Source organism: Panthera onca, chromosome E1 (assembly GCF_046562875.1).
Source record: "Panthera onca isolate mPanOnc1 chromosome E1, mPanOnc1 haplotype 2, whole genome shotgun sequence".
NCBI lineage: Eukaryota > Metazoa > Chordata > Mammalia > Carnivora > Felidae > Panthera > Panthera onca.
In genome coordinates, this window is record NC_138352.1 from 12,912,827 (window position 1) to 12,929,712 (window position 16,886).

The 16,886-nt window shown below is 49.9% G+C and overlaps 1 protein-coding gene and 1 long non-coding RNA gene across 2 annotated transcripts in view; one reads left to right on the top strand and one right to left on the bottom strand.

Moving 5' to 3' along the window:
* Window positions 1–16,886, bottom strand: part of CYTH1 (cytohesin 1) — a 79,802-nt gene that overhangs the window by 52,167 nt on the left and 10,749 nt on the right. The window lies entirely within an intron of this gene.
* Window positions 885–8,757, top strand: LOC132687249 (uncharacterized). Its single transcript, XR_009613998.3, has 2 exons — window positions 885–1,324; window positions 7,775–8,757. It is a non-coding gene; the product is annotated as an uncharacterized LOC132687249 (long non-coding RNA).

The window sequence follows — 16,886 nt, forward strand, 5'->3', positions numbered from 1 at the left end:
CTCATTGAAGGCAAAACACACCAAACTTACTTTCTTCTTGTTTTTAATTTTTTAAATATTTTACTTTAATTTCTTTATCTTTCTTTTCTTTTTCTTCCTTCCTTCCTTCCTTCCTTCCTTCCTTCCTTCCTTCTTCTTTCTTTCTTTTTTTTAAAGTACGCCCCATGCCTGGTATGGAGCCCAGTGTGGGACTTGAACTCACGACCCTGAGATCAAGACCTGAGCTGAAATCAAGAGTCAGACACTTACCCGAATGAGCCATCCCGGCACCCCTGAAGATTTTATTTTTAAATAATCTCTACACCCAACATGGGGTTTGAACTCACAACCCTGAGATCTAGAGTCACATGCTCCATCGACCGAGCCAGCCAGAGGCCCCTCTTCTTGTTTCTAAATCAGAGAAGAAATACAGGATTACCGTGGTCCCGGTAGAGGCCCAGGGGACAGGATATAAAACGCAAAACACACAAGGCCCTTCTTACGGCCTGCATAACAAAGGTTAAACGGTATGTACTTTTCTACAGGCTACTTTTCTCACTGAATAGGTCTTGGACGTTTCCCTGCGTTGGAGCGCATGGATCTCAACTTCTGGAAACCGGTACGCCGCACGGCAAAGTGTGTGCCGTACTCCCGTTTCCGACGGATGACCTTGGAGTTGCTGCCACAGGCTGAGCTAGATCAGCGTCTCCACCAGGCTTTCCGTGCTTGCGCAGGTGCGTCTGGGGAAGACGGCGGGGAGGGCTGAACTGCAGAGCGCTGGTGTGGGCACTGAACTCTGTGTCTTGAATCCCTGCGGACTTGCAGAGAAGTGGCAACCACGTGGAGTCCCTGAGTCCCCATCTCCCCGCCCCCCCCGCCCCCCCCCCCCCCCCCGCCCGCTTCCCCCAGCACCACCTTCTTTCTCGGCCTTACGTAACCCCAGTAGTTACTGCAACCAGGAAGTTACCGCTGGCTGGGCGCGGACAGGCGGCCACACTCCCAGGGACGCCTCCAGCTCTCTCACTACTGTCCTTTCTCCTGGATCCAGTCCAGGAGTCCCCCTGCCTGTGGTCGCCCTGCGTCCTCAGTCCCCGGTCTGTGACAGCTCCCTGGTCCTTGTGTCTCGTGGACTTGAGCCCTGGCAGAGGGGCAGAGGACCGGCCCCTTAATTTGTAGAAGGTTCCCCGGTTTGGATTTGTTGGAGGTTTTCTGACTTCCCTGAGGTGGGGCACTCTGGCCAAAACGACACAAGAGGCAAGGTCGTGTTCTCAGCGCATCATGTCGAAGGCCCGTGACCTGGCTGAGTCCATTTACTAGTGACGCCAACCTCGAACGTGTGGTAAAGGTGAGCGGCGGGTTTCTGTAAAGTGATGTCCCTGTGTAACTGGTGAGTGCGCGTGGGAGACGCTCTAGAGGGGAAGGCCACCCAGCAGTCCGTCGTCCTCCCCTGCCCGTTCGTCTTGGTGCCAACGGCCAGCTGCTTCACGTTGGCTCCTGTGGCTTGCAACCCGTCCCCAGCACTTTTTGAGCACTTCTAGACTTTCTGCCATCAGAAGATTTTCGAGGCGGGTTCACTTTGTACTTTTCCCTGCCCCAGCCCCGCGATCAGCCATCTCGCCAACGATCCCCGGCTTTTAGTGGACTGTGGTGCTGATGGGAAACCAAGGTCCGGGCAGTACAACCACGGGCCGTGGTACCAAACCGCCCCCCCAAATTCCACGCCACACACTACAAGGATGTCCGCGTCCCCCAACTCCACCAACGCTCTTTTACGCTTTGCTAATCTGACGGCTACTATAATTTGTATTCCCCCGTTTACTAGGAATACCCAACACTTATCGTTATTGCCTGTCTATGCTTCTCCCGTGAACTGTTCATATCTTTGGTCCTCTTTTCGGTTCGTCTTTTTATTAATTTGCAGGTACTCTTAGTATGTTTTGGATAGTAATCCTTTGCTTGTAAGCGTTGCAAATATTTTTTCCAACTGCACCGTCTTAACTTCTATGAGACATCTGAACTTTTTAACTTATGTCACACAAAACATAAACAATAGAAATTTATATGTTAAGTCCATTCATATGAAGTCTGTAAATTATTTTTTCTTTTATGATCTGGGTTTTTGTGATCTTATTAGGAAATGGGGTTCCTTCCCAATGAAGTTGTAAAAATATTCACTTTAAAATTTACATATACACATGTATGTGTATATATAATATGTATTATATATATTTACATATTTTTGTCATTCTACACTTAAAAGAAAAACCTTCAAGTCAATTACCAAAGTATATACAATACATACGTACACATACACAAACATGTATATATAAAGTATATATACTTTTTTTAATGTTTGTTTATTTATTTGGGGGGGAGGGGGGAGAGGGGAGGGGGAGGGGGGAGGGGGGAGAGGGGAGAGGGAGAGGGGCAGAGAGAGAGAGAGGGAGACAGAGGATCCGCACTGACAGCAGAGAGCCTGATGTGGGGCTCGAACTCACGAACCGTGAGAGCATGACCTGAGCTGAAGTTGGACGCTTAAACGACTGAGCCACCCAGGCGCCCCTAAAGTATACATGCTTTGATCCATACTCCATCTGGAGTTTTTTGGTTCCTTTAAGTACAGAATGACAAAGGAAATCTGAATTTTTAAGCTTTTTTCTGACTGGATAGTCAAGTGCCATCACCATTTGTCAAGAAGCACATCCTTTTCCCGCTGATGGGAGACGTCACCACGGTCAGGACAGGCAGTGACTAAAAGCACAGGCCCAGGAGACAGGTGCCCACAGGGTGGTCCTGGACGGCCCACCTTCTAGACTGTGTGTGTGGGAGCTGCTTCCTCTTTCCACGCCTGTTAGTTTGCTCCTCTAGGAGATGGAGAAAATCCTCCCACTTCACAAGGTTATCGTGAAAGCGCTTGGAACAGTGCAGCCGTCCAGGAAGCCCTGAATACGTGACAGCGATTATCGTTACAAACCAAATTTGTACGACAAGCATTGGTCTGTCTAGCCAGTGCTATCCACAACAATACTAAAACGTGAGGCATATACGTCATTTTAAATCTTCTAGCAGCTATGTCAAAAAACTAAAAGAACGGGTAAAATGATCTTTACTAATAAATTTTTAACCCAACATAATCTGTGACACTTCGGCATACAGCCGATTTAATGAATAATTAATAGGACATTCTGCATGATTTTCTTTGTACTAAGGTTTCAAAGTGCAGTGCACGTTTTATACCAGGGCACACTTCACGTTTCCAACCACGGCTGGTCAGCGCTGGGGCCGGGGCAGGGGTGGCCCGGACCTCTGATGCGGGAGGATCACACGCGTGTGCCTGTGCACACGTGTGTGTGCAGGAAAAGTGCCAAAATGACGGAACATGCATTCACGACTGCAAAAAAATCTCTTGGAAAACTAGAGGCAGACGAATGTTCTTGTCACAGGATGAAGGGTAGGTACAATTTATACTGCATGTTATATACTCTGTAGGGAAAAGCTGAAAGCTTCTCCGTTAACACTGAGAAGAAATCTGCCTTTGAACTCAGAGGATTTTCCAGCCCAATCTTTCTCAACCAGGGAGCCCGGAAGAATCCTAATGCCCTAGCTAGTTACACAGGGCAAGAGAAGACATAAGGAATGGAAAGAGGTTAGGAAAAGAAAGAAAGAAAGAAAAGAAAGAAAAGGAAAGAAAGAAAGAAAAGAAACCATCATTATATCACAGTTGGTTTGCCCACACAGAAAAGGTAAAAACACCTTAAAGATAAACTCCTACAATCACTGACAGGGTTGAACAAGGCTGCTGGTCACAAAGATATCGCTACACAAAGCACAAATGCATTTCCGTAGATTAGCGCCCCACAGGAAGCAGACACTACAGAACAGCAGACGGAACTGATCTGTCAACAGTGTGCAAGAGTTTTACCAAAAGAAATCCTAACACGTACTTGGAAGACTTTAAAGAGGCCATAATAAACCAAGGGAGAAGCTGTATTCGTGACTCCTACACGAGGGACGTCAGTTTCTTTCCGGAAGCTCTCCGGATTTGCTGCTGCTGCAAACTACAACGCCAGCAGGTTTCACCGGTTTGTTTCAGGGATTAGAAGGCAGTGTGGTCCCTCGTGGGAAGAACGAGAAGAGCCAAGGCAGAGCCCCACACAGACGTAAGTGCATGACGGAGGGGCCACACAGATCACGGGGGCGCGCTGGGGGGACCCGCAAACTGAGTTTTCTACAAGAGCTGCCTGCTGGGGATGTACCCTTCCCACAGATACCAGGAAATGTGAATATGAAAGGTCAGAGCCGCGTCTGCAGCAATAACCCAACACTGGAAACCACCTAAATACCCATCAAGAGTGGAGGAGATTTGTAAACACTGTGCTACATTCAAACAATGAAACATTACACACTGGCAAAAATGAACAAACCGGCTCCCTGAAACACAGTGGGGGAACCTCATGAACATGATGCAAGTGAAACAGCCTTCAAAATCACAAGAAAACTTTACTGAACGAATTTTATATCAAATCCAAAAATAAGAAGGGTTAAGGACACGTCAAGACACTCTCTAATGGGCAAACTCAGAACACAAACTTCCCACATAGCCTTTCTTAGGAAACTTCTAGAAAATATGCTTCCGCAGACTTAAGGTAAACCCAAAACAGAAAAGACAGGGACCTACTAAGAAAAGGTGCTCCAACCAAGAGGGAAGCCCAGAACGACTGGTAGCGAAGTCAAAACAGAGGCCACGCCGTAGACAAAGAGAAACCTCTCTGGATTTGAGCAGGACGGGGGGCACTGTCCAGGCACAGCCAAGGGACTGATGTGTCCAGGCAGGCAGAAAACATGCGAGAGAAGCTGAGGGCAGAGGGGGAGTATGTTAGAAAGCAACCGGTGATTTCAAAGAAAACCAGGCAAAGGACAAACTGGGGCAAAGAACAGCTCCGGGAAAAGCAGACTTGTACAAGAAAGGCAGTGTGGTCGGGGAGACCACGTGGCCCAGCAGAGACTACCGTGGTCAACGCGAAGTCAACAGATTGTGTCTGAAACAGGCAGTCGAAAAGCTGTCGGAGAATTGTGTCTTAAATTGGAAATACCTGGTGTGACAAGTAAACAGCTGATCAAATTTCAGAACGGCTGCACCAGGGCAGGTCTGGGGTGGGGTGGAGGGGGACAGGGGGCTGTTCCTCTCCATCAGTTAGTTAGTGCGACCATTTTTTTTTTTTTCCTTTCCTCCAAGATGGCAAATGTTTGTTTGCATTTGTTAAACAAGGGGGCTGAAATCGATGCAGTGCATCTGAATTTAAAAGATCAAACCCAATCAGTGCTGGTTACCTTGTGGGTTCCACTATTTAGATGAAAATGACAATACTTGAAAATTGCTTTAATCTGAAAATGGTATCAAAGCTCAGTTTCCTCAAGGGAGAGTGGTTTTTTTTTTTTAATTAAGATATAATTTGCAAACCGTAAACTTTACTTTTTCTACGTGTACCACTCAGTGGTTTTAGTGCATCCACAAAGGCACGTGACGGTCACCACTATCTAATTCTAGGAGGTTTTTATCGCCCCAAAAAGAAAACTCCATTCCCATTAGCCGTTCCTCACTGCCCGCTGCCCGCACCCCCAGTCCCCGCCAACCACCAACCTGTCTGTGCTTATGGGTTCGCCTGCGCACGGCAGGTGGCCTTTTGTGTCGGGCGTCTACCCCTTAACGTGTTTTCGAGACTCAGCCCTGCTGCAGCACGGATCAGCGCTTCGTTCCTTTACGTGGCTCAATACTATTCCACCGCAGGGCTGCGCCTTACTCTGTCCGTTCTAGGGGGAGGAACAGCCAGCTGCCAGAAATAATGCTACTGTGAGCACTCACGTCAACTTCCACGTGGGGAGTGACCTTCTAAACTACGCAGGGGCATCGCTGTCATAGGAACAACTCTTGCAACATTTTCTAGTTTCCCATCTGAATCCCACCTGCTCTTCCAAGTCCGCTGCCTCTCCCACGGCGCTCTCCCGTCGCCCACCACGCCCCGTACGTAGGAAACAAACTGAAAGTGTTGACTCGCATTTACGAGTTTCACTTCTGACCATTTGATGGTTCCGTGATCTAAGATTCCCATTCTCAAGGATGAAAAGCGTCTGCCGAACCAGCTTCACACGCTTTTAATAATCGCGTGAGGTATTCCATCATCTCAGTATAAACACTCATCATCCCACTGGAGAATGAACGGACGGTTCACACCGTCCTGGGTCCAAAGGAAAATATTTAAAGATCAAACAAGTGTAACAGCTTTGTAGGAGGGCATGGAGACAAAGCTACCTGGAAAGTTCATCCTTCAACTCGATTAGAGTAATGCATTACAAGCACCAATCGCTTATGATAAACTCAACTGCTATTTCCAGAAGGGATCTTTCTGGTACTTTTACCACTTGGAGGAAGACAAAATTAGTATGAGACGCAGGGAAGATCAAATTCATTCACTGGGTGTTCCGTGCTTCGAGAAGACGCCCAGCCCTCACCGGGCACGAAAACGATGAACATCGTGGCGTGCAATTCAAGCGATTCTCTGAAAACTCAAAGCCTCAGCCCAGGCGGGGGCGGGGACCGCGCGTTTCTGCCCCGGACATTCACTCTGCTGCACAAGCGCTGCGTACCTCCTTCCTGTCTCCTCTGCTCCCTTTCGGCCTTTCTAATTATACATCACCCCTTTCTCTGTAAAACCACAAGACGAATGTTACAAAATCTGTGCACTCCACCCATCCTTTTACTCAGCGGACAGAGAACAAACCGAACCAGTGGGGACGAAGCCATCACACCACAGAGGAGCTGGGGAGGAAGGCGGGCCGTGCCCGCTTTTTGTCGCGAGGCCGGGCAACGAGGGCACGGGTGGCACCACAGAAGTCGGCCGGACTAAGCTTTTTTCTTGGCATCTGTTACTGGTTTCTAAACAAACCGAGCAGAAACCACTGTGGTAACATCTCATCCCCTTGTTCCAGGAGGCAGTGGTCTCAGTAAGATCCGAGCAAGAAAACTCTACTTTTGAAAGGGCGTTCCTTCAAGATTTTCTTCAAGCTCTTACTGAAACTACTGTTTAGACGTTTATTCCCTTAAAAAAAGAAAAAAAAAAAAAATCCCTTCCAGCCTCAAAAATATTCCTACCAGGTTCAGAGGCCGGTCTCGGTTTGCAGAAGCAGCCCTGACCCGGGGAAACCCTTACCAACGCTGCCCGAAGCATTTCTCGGCCTGCTTCCTCTGGGTCTGAAAAGGGACAGCCAGTCAAGTGCCGGCACAGCTCACATGCCCAGAAAAGGGAGAGCATGACAGGTGCACACAGTGGCATCTATCACAGGAAGCCGGGGCGGCACTGTGGGCAGCAGGGCCGGGGGGCTCCTCTAACGCGGCAGGCGGTAGAGACGGAGGCAGGCAGACTGCTCGGGGACATGTTTTGGAGGCAGGATGAATTGGAAAATGAAAGGAGGGAGTCAGGGTTGATTTCCCGACATCTGACGTGCACATCTATGTGGACAGGGGAGAGCTGTGTCACCCTGAGTTCACGGGAGACCCCCTTCAGACACCCCAGAGGGATGGTAAATGAGGCAATAAGCTGGCCGAGCCTGAAGCCTGGAGGGAGGGACAGGGCCAGAGACAGCCCGCTGTAGTGACTGGGGCAGTCGTGTCCCAGCAACGGCCGGGCACTAAACCGGCGTTCCCGGGAAAGAGCAGGGCTGGGTTCCCGCGAGCCCCCTGATCACGTTTTCTCAGCCGTCAATAGCCAGGCTCACCTTAGGTGTGTTTCCGTTTAAGGGCATCTCGTTTAGTCTACGTTGTTGATTCGCCGACACTGAACTCAGGCCTGGAGGAAGCTCATCTGCCACATCTCGGTGGGGCACATCAGAGCCTCCCTGCACTCGGGGACACGGACAGCACCTCAGCACTGCGCTCGGGGCTGCCTGAAACGGCGAAATCACCAACACGAGGGGGAAGACACAGCACTAAACGGGCCGCAAAAAGGACCCTGTTTACGGCAGGGGGAGCCGCGACAGGGGGGCAGGACGGTGCCGTGTCCCCCCCCCCCCGCCCCCCGAACCCTCAGGGGGCGCCAGGCAGTTTCCACTTGCCCGCACGTGTTCCCAAGCACGAAAGCACTGCTCTGGGGTTACAAATAAACGTTAGAAGGCAGATTCACGAATATGGAACCCACGAGTAATGAGGAAGGGCTGTATGAACGTAGGAGACTTCGAAGGAAGGCAGCACGTGACGCTGCGGGTTCGGTCAGACCGGAATTCCCAAGTTCAGAAGATCCGATCAGCAGGGAAGAAACCGTGAGAAACGTGACCTGCTTTACACGTTCGCCACCTTTTCCCAGACGCTCCTCGTCAGGCGACTCCTCCGCCCCTTCCCCCTGCGACAAAGCTGGTGGTGTGGTCCCCACTCGCTGACTCCTTTCTCTACTCCCCGTAGTTCAGAGCGTGCAAGGAAAAGAAAGAAATTTTATCTAGTGCTCCCTCTGGCTGTAAAGGAAAGAGCTTTACCAGATGCGTTTCGCAGTGATTTTCACAGAAGCCACCTTTTAAGAGGATCTAATTGAAGTCAAGTCTCTATCATCAATCACCGGGTTTCAGAGCCACGGGGATCAGGGCTGCTGCCCCCGGGAACTTTGCAGGCACGTAAGTTAATTTGTAACTTTGACCACGTAAATGCGAACAGTGCCACAAACCTCCCCTCACCAAGTGCTCGGACAGATGAACTTTTATCCTGAAAGTGTAAAATGCCTCATTAAATTCAAAGCTACAGGTAGCACTGTAAAACATGCAACCTGTTTGTTTAGTACAAGACAGTCCTGCCCAGGGGCACCTGGGGGGCTCAGTCGGTTAAGCATCTGACTTCGGCTCAAGTCACGATCTCACGGTGTGTGAGGTCGAGCCCCGCGTCGGGCTCTGTGCTGACGGCTCGGAGCCTGGAGCCTGCTTCGGACTCTGTGTCTCCCTCGCTCTCTGCACCTTCCCCACTCATGCTCTGCCTCTGTCGCAAAAACAAATGAAAATTTAAAAGAAAGAAAAGAGAAAGGAAAAAGACAGTCCTGCCCAAAAGTCATCTATAATCTCGGCTGGGAAACAGTGACATCAAGAAAAAAAAAAAAAAGGGTGCACTCAGGGGTGCCAACCCCTCCCCCCACCTCCCCCCCCCCCAAAGACTGACCCCTCCATCCCCAAAGGCCTTAGGCGCGTGCTGGAGTGAGCGAGGGGAGTACAGGGTGAGCACCCAGGAGCGTGAGAACACCGAGGCCAGGCTTCTCATGCCCCCCGCCCCCCGCAAGGCTGACAGACAGTCAACCCAGGACCACACGGCTGCTGGCACCCGTCGTCAGCCACACGGGGCTTCCGCGAGGTCCCGGGGAGTCTTGCAGGAGACCCCAAGCATTTAATTAAGTAGCACTAACAATGAGGATGGAAAACAGCACGAAACAAGGCACTAAGCCGACTCAATCGGCGACTTACCACACTGCAACTATGCAAAGACCAACGTCCCCAGCTTTCCGTTACTTTTGACCCCCGCCACCTAACTCGCGTGGGGACGTAAACTATGGATTCTTCAGAGTAACCTTCGATCAATACCTTGATTCCAAAGTAGATCCTCTACCTGGGAGTTCAAACACCCAGAACCCCCAAACAACAGAACTGTTCTCAAAAGATTCTATAGAAGAATCCCTGAAAAACAAACAAACAAACAAAATGCTCACAGGGTCACCTGGCTGGGCGCGTCGAGCATGCGACTCTTGATCCCAGGGTCGTGGGTTCAAGCCCCACACTGGAGGTGGGAGCTACTTAAAAATGAATTAAAAAACTGGGGCGCCTGGGCGGCTCAGCCAGTGAAGTGTGACTCTTGGTCTCGGCTCAGGTCATGCTCTCCCGGTCGGGCTCTGCGCGGACGGCGTGGAGCCTGCTTGGGATTCTCTCTCCCTCTCTCCCCCTCTCAAAACAATAAACATTCAAAAAATAAATAAGTAAATAAACAAACCCCCCCCCCCCATCGTTAAAGAAGATTTACCCCGGGGTGGCGGTGTAGCCCAGTAGGGGGCAAACACCTTAGTAACAGGAGAGGGCGCCTCTCCTGCTAGGCCCACGGAGCGCGGCACACTCTCCCATGCGGGCTGAGTCATAAACGTCATGCACGAGAGCATGAGCCACAGAGAAGCTCCCCCGGACACACAGGGAAGCCTTGGAAAGGGGAGAGCGCAGGAGAAGCAGACAATGCTGACGGAACCTTCCAAAGGGCCCCTTCTCCCCGCCACCCTGCACGGGGCCCAGCCACAACGATTTATACTTCTAATTTTGTGCGAGGCTTTCTCCCCAATTTTAAGGAAGTTCAAAACTGTGATTTTTTTTTTACTGCAAGAACAAGAAAAAAGAATGTTTTCATTTACTCTGTGACTTTTTTTTGGGGGGGGGTAAATGCTGATTTTCTTATTTGATGCAAAATATATTAAAACGTCCTGTAACAGACTGGCACGTTACGCTTACATTCAGTAAAAGCTTTTCCAACACTTATTTCGGGTTTGCACACACCAGTCCTTGTTACCTCTATTACATTCTACCTAAAACGCCTTCGAGGGAAAAGAAAAACCCTGCCGTATAGCCCAGCCGTTCCACTGGTACTAACCCAAGACGCCCACACAATGACTTGCACACACACACACACTCACAGCCGCTTAATTCACGGTGGCCCCAAGCTGGAAATAATCCACACCTTCGTGACAGGTGAACGGATGAATAAAACGTGCTCTCTGCAGATAGTAGAAATAAAACAACTCAGCAATGAAAAGGGAAGACTGACTCTCCCCACAATGATCTCATACACTTCACGCCGAGCGAGAGCCAGGCGCAAGAGAATACGTCGGATGATCCCATTAATACAAAATTCTGGGGAACGCAGACCAATCTGCGGTGACAAAAGGCAGATCCGGGGGAGGGAGGGCTGGGCTGCAGACAGACAAGGGAGGATCTTCTCAGGGCAATGAAGTGTTCCCGGAATTTCACCTCTTCACCGGGGCAAAAATCTGTCAGATAGATCTCATCAAACCGCACACTTCAAATGGATACAGTTTAAAGAAAATAAAACCATTAATGGATACAGTTTACCATAGGTAAGTATGCGTTAAATTAAAAAAAAAAAACTACAAGAAAAGGGAACCCGAAGAGTTTCTTGCAACAGTCAAGTGGAAATTAATGTATTCGTTATGACTAAAGGCGTTTAAATGTCACCTCTGGTGTGTCGGATTGCTGGGGAGCCCACGAAGCCCTGGGCGGTGCCTGCTGGTGACGGCCACCGGTGCTGACACTCCCCAGGCACCTGTGCGTGTCGACTCCCCAACCGACGTACACGGAGCACCTCACCGGACCCTTCATCTGACCCCGAGGGGCAGGTAGGACTGCGTCATTACCCCAGTCCAGTGGCCCTTAGAGAAGACTGAGAATTTGCCCAAGGCACAAGATGGCCAGTTTTAAATAAAGTTTAGGCTGACTGATGAAGGATCTGTAACAATGCCTTTTGGCAAAATTGGGGGGGGGGGGGGTTATGAAGCAACAAAGTCAAGCTCCTTTCAACCACGGTGTCCCTGTCTGCACAGAGACGGTCTTCTCTCCTACCATAAACGATTTTAAAAACCTATCTGTTCACAACTACATCATGATTCGTGTCAACTCCCTCTCCCTCTCTCTCCGCCCCTCCTCCACTCACGCTCTCCTTCAAAAATAAACAAACTTAAAAATTTTTTTTTAAACATGAGAAAAACGATGCCTACGACAATCCACGAAATCGAAGGCAGATGGGTTCCCACCTTAACTTTATTAAGAAGCCCTCATCTGAACTCAACGGAGAAATGAAATTAGATGAAACACACTATCCACGGAAAACCAGCTTCTTCTATCTACAGCCTAAGGTCCCTGAGGGCTCTGCTCATGCCCAACCCCAGGGCCTGCACAGCGCCCAGCTCCCAACAGATGCTCAACAAATAGCTGGGAATATATTCAAACGGACCTGGGGATAAACGGCTACGATCTCCCCGCTGACTCACGCACACACTAGACAAGATCTCAGAACAGTCAATGTTCGCTCCACCAACACTGAGAGGAGGAAGAAAAGAAGATTTAAACATTGTATCAAAAAGCCAATGACTAAAAATCAATTCGATAAGGGGAGCCCAGCTGGCTCAGTCAGTGGAGCGTTGGACTCTCGATCTCGGGGTTGTGCGTTCAAGCCCCACGTTGGGAGTAGAGCCTACTTTAAAAAAAACAAGGAATAAAAACAAATTAAAAATAAAACACTTCAGTGTCGGGAGGGCAAACTAATACAATCAAACACTAGTGTGACGGGGCGCCTGGGTGGCGCAGTCGGTTGAGCGTCCGACTTCAGCCAGGTCACGATCTCGCGGTCCGTGAGTTCGAGCCCCGCGTCGGGCTCTGGGCTGACGGCTCGGAGCCCGGAGCCTGCTTCCGATTCTGTGTCTCCCTCTCTCTCTGCCCCTCCCCCGTTCATGCTCTGTCTCTCTCTGTCCCAAAAATAAAAAAAAAAAACAAAACAAAAAACACTAGTGCGAGATGCAATTGTGAAAGTGACAGATCGTACTTGCTGGAATCTAGCCTAAGAAAATACTCAGAAACGTGGGCGAGGTTTTCCCAACAACGTTACAGGGATGACCCTGTCGTGGGACCAAAGCGGAAACTTCTAAATAGCCAACAAGAGGGGATAACTAATTGAATGGTGGTGCACCCACACGTGCCGCGTTTGGCAGAGGCGGCCCACCAGGGGACCCAGGCGTCCCCGCACGTCTCTTCGGCCACATCTGGTTGGTCAAGGAGGCCACAGCGCAACTCGCTGGCTCCCAGGGGAGGGGGCCTGGCTCGTCCGCTGCTCGCTACAAAAGGTGCTTGGTCCTCGTCTGGGCCCGTCGCGTCACCCCGTGGGACTCGGGCCGGGGAGGCTGAGGTCCTGCTGAACGCAGTGCCGCTCGTGACCCACGGTCTCCCTACCTGCTTCCAGCCCCCGCAAGGCTGCGGCCGGCCAGCTGGCCTGCTGTCCTCTATGAGGATGGGGCCCTGCCCCGACAGATGCCGCTAAAACACTGTCCACATACACATTTTAATGGCCGAGAAAAACACATCTGGAAAGCTACAACGGAGTCTGCAGAATGACTGGAGCCCATTTTTACGTTTACTTTTTAATTGTACATTTTTCCAAAGGGACTTAGGCGGGCTGACAGCACAGAAAAAAAAAAACCAAAAAAAAAAAAAAACTCTGCAGGAAATTACACCAAAATGTACACAAGTAATGAGCTAATGACACTCTTCCCTCTACTTGGCATTTTTGGAATCCTCCGTTAGTAAGAATTTTCCAAAGTCCGCCCAAGTGGTAACAAAGTAAGAAGGACACACACGATGCCAGTCAACCCTCGCAAGCCGCCTAACGTGGCCGAGTGTCAGGCTACCTTCCAGGAGCCCGGAGGGGAGGGAAGGCGGCCGGAAGCCACTGGCAAGGTGACTGGGCTCAGTTCTCCCGCAGGCTCCTGTGCCTGGCAAGCCAGGTCCCAAGGGGCAGAGGGGAAGGATCTTTTCAGGTCGCTTCCCTCGCCGGACGGATCAGAGCGGTAAGAGGGCCTGAGCCCAGGGGCTGCCTGGCAACAGAACAACAGAGGGACGGCGTCTCTAAACGGAACAGAACTAAAACCACAGACACCTGGGGAACCTGAGGTGGGGAGGCAGCTATGCCCGGTAGCTTTGATGAAGGAGGAAAAAAAAAAAAACCCCAAACTTGGCTCTGTGGGGGTTTTTAGCTGCTGAGCCTCTACTTAGAGACCTCTGCCTGAGGGCGCCTGGGGGGTCAGCTGGTTAGCAGCCCATTCTCGATTTCGGGTTTCACGGGTTCGTGAGTTCCACCCGGCTCGGGCTCTGTGCTGAGGGTGCGGAGCCTGCTTGGCATCCTCTGTCTCCCTCTCTCTGCCCCTTCCCTGCTCTGGTGCACGCACGCCCTCTCCCTCTTTCTGAAAAATAAATAAATGTTAAAAGAAAAAAACCTAAAAAAACAAAACAAAACAACCCAAAAAACCAACCTCTGCTTGAAAGCTCAAAACGCTCTAAGGGGAATTCTGAACCGCCTGAAGCAAAACCTCATCAATCAGCCGGTTACAGTTGGAGGGCACTTCCTACAATCTGGGACACACAAACCCTCACACCGTCACTGCTCACAACGGACGTGGGAAATGATGAGATCAGATCAATCTCTGGAGCACCAGCCCAAGCCAGGGCTATCACCCACCCTGGGGGGGGGGGGGGGGGGGGCGGGGGGGGTGTGAGGTTCCTCTGCATCTGAGCTCCTGAAGTTTTTAGGAGCTCTGACAACGTGTGTGTGTTCATTCATTCATTCCTGGATCCTACCCTGGAGGGCCCTGGTTTAGTAGGTATGGCTCAAGTGGGGCCCCGGAAAACACTGATTTCTTTTTTTTTTTTTTTTAATTTTTTTTTTTTTTAATTTTTTTTAACGTTTTATTTTTGAGACAGAGAGAGACAGAGCATGAATGGGGGAGGGGCAGAGAGAGAAGGAGACACAGAATCGGAAGCAGGCTCCAGGCTCCGAGCCATCAGCCCAGAGCCCGACGCGGGGCTCGAACTCACGGAGCGTGAGATCGTGACCTGAGCTGAAGTCGGACGCTCAACCGACTGAGCCACCCAGGCGCCCCAACACTGATTTCTTAAAAAAAAAACCACCCAGGCGATTCTGCAGATGAGCCAGGGATGGGAACCACACCATGCTTGTCCCAATTTACAAGACGACGAGCTTCAGATAGGTAGATGAACACTCGTAGGTACATCTTCCTAAGACACCTGCCTACTCCAACTAGAACAGGTCTCCAGGTGGAACTCAAACTACGTGGTGATTTTACAAATGTGGATATCTAAAACCAAAAATTCAGGAAATAGTAAATTCCTTTTACTTATCTTTTTGACCACTGATATCTTGACCCTGGCCTCTTATCCAAATAGTTAGGTTTTTACAGATTAACAAAGAACGCGATGACATTTTACGAGTTTGAATGGCTTCTCTTAAGGCCAACAAAAAATCCCACTATCCCACAGACTGTGAGACTTTTAAACAGAACTAAAAGGGAATTTTACACACAGTGTACCACATCCCTATCTTTCTAAAAGCTATACAGAACGCAAGGAAGTCTGATGGCATCACTTCTCAAAACCAAAATCCACCCCAAAGTAAGCATTATTCAGCCACCATCATTTTCCCCGAGTGTCCAGAAGACCGGACTTTTCTCCACTCCTTCTACCCTCACTGGCCCTGCACCTCCTCCCTTCCCCTCCCCCCACCCTGTCCCCCGTCTGCAGCTTTGTTTTGGTTTGTGGGTCTGACTTGAATCCTCATAAAGGCGACAGAGGTTTTCTTGGCACACACGCATGTGAACTGATAAACTACGTACTTTTTCAAATAAACACGCTACCTCACGAGCCACCTGTTTTCTCACTCCGCATCACACGGCCATCCTCCGCACCTGTGCACACAGGGGAGCCTAGTATTCTCCAACACAAACACACCACGATGTACTGAACCGTCTCTTTACTGATGAGCAGTCAGCGGTTTCCAAGTTCTGGCTCTGGCGGCGACGCTCTGGCGCACGTCCGTGTTCACCAAGATGCGGTCAAACCGTCCTGAGATTCTGATTTTCTCCAAGTGCCACCCAGTCTCATAGGGACTGTCTCCTTCAGTCCCACGGCTCCAGGCTGAAATCAGGTGAGGTGTAACCTACTTTTGTGTGGAAAGCAACCGACCTTGGGGATACGGCAGAGAACTAAAATTGTGCAAACGTCCTAGAGCCTATAAAAACCCCTTTAAAAATCAAACTTGACTTCTAACTATGTGCTTTTCTCTAGCAATTGACTTTTTACCATAAAGATGTATTACCTTTATAATTTTTTTTAAAGCAGAAGTTTAAATTCCTCTTAGTAGAATGCTATAAATACGCACACATTTATGTGTTTAAGAAAACGGGACCTTCAGAAAGAACAGTAGTATTTGGCCAAAAATTTGGTTTCGTATCCTTGAAATCTATTTGGGGTGGAAATTAAACCAAATGAGCCTCTGGCACGAATCTGTGCAAGAGTAAATGCTCCTAGCCCGCCTCCCCCACGCAACGAGAGGTCCACTGAGATGCGGAAAAGGGCAGATGCCTGGGAAAATGATCGCCAAATCACGTCACGCCAATATCTCCGTCCAGAATAATGAACAACTTTTTCCTATCAAGCACCATTGTGCAGGGATGTTTCCATTACCTGGAACCTGGAAAAATTCTCCTTACTCTTGAAGAAAGCACAAAAACATTCCTAAGAATCGGCAGCAACAACACAGCCTTCTGACCAAACATGGTCTTTGTTCTCTGGTCGTCTGATGACAAACAGGGTTGCTGAGAAGCAGAAACAGGATGGACGGGTCAAAGTTCATGGCTGCTCTGCGTGTGCTCTCCTCCACCTTTGAATCAGGAATGCTCTTCCAGAACCAGAAATGCTTACCAAGAGCAGACCAAGTCTCCATCAATACTGTAATCCTTACTGTCCACGTGGGACACTTCCCTCCCTAGAAACACCCAGGGACAGAAGTCCTAGGGCGGATGTGGTCGGCAGAACCACCAAAGATGTCCACAGCCCAGTCCCGGGAACGTGTGCATCTGTTAAATCACACGGCGAAGGGGGAGTGACGCAGAGGGAGTGAAGGTAGTGCACCAGCCGTCCCGACGATGGGGAGATGATCCCGGATCGTCTGGCGGGCCCAACGGAACCACCAGGGCCTCGTATATAGGAGGAGGAGGCAGGGGACTCAGGATCAGGATGATGAGATTAAGAGTTTAGCAATAACTGCG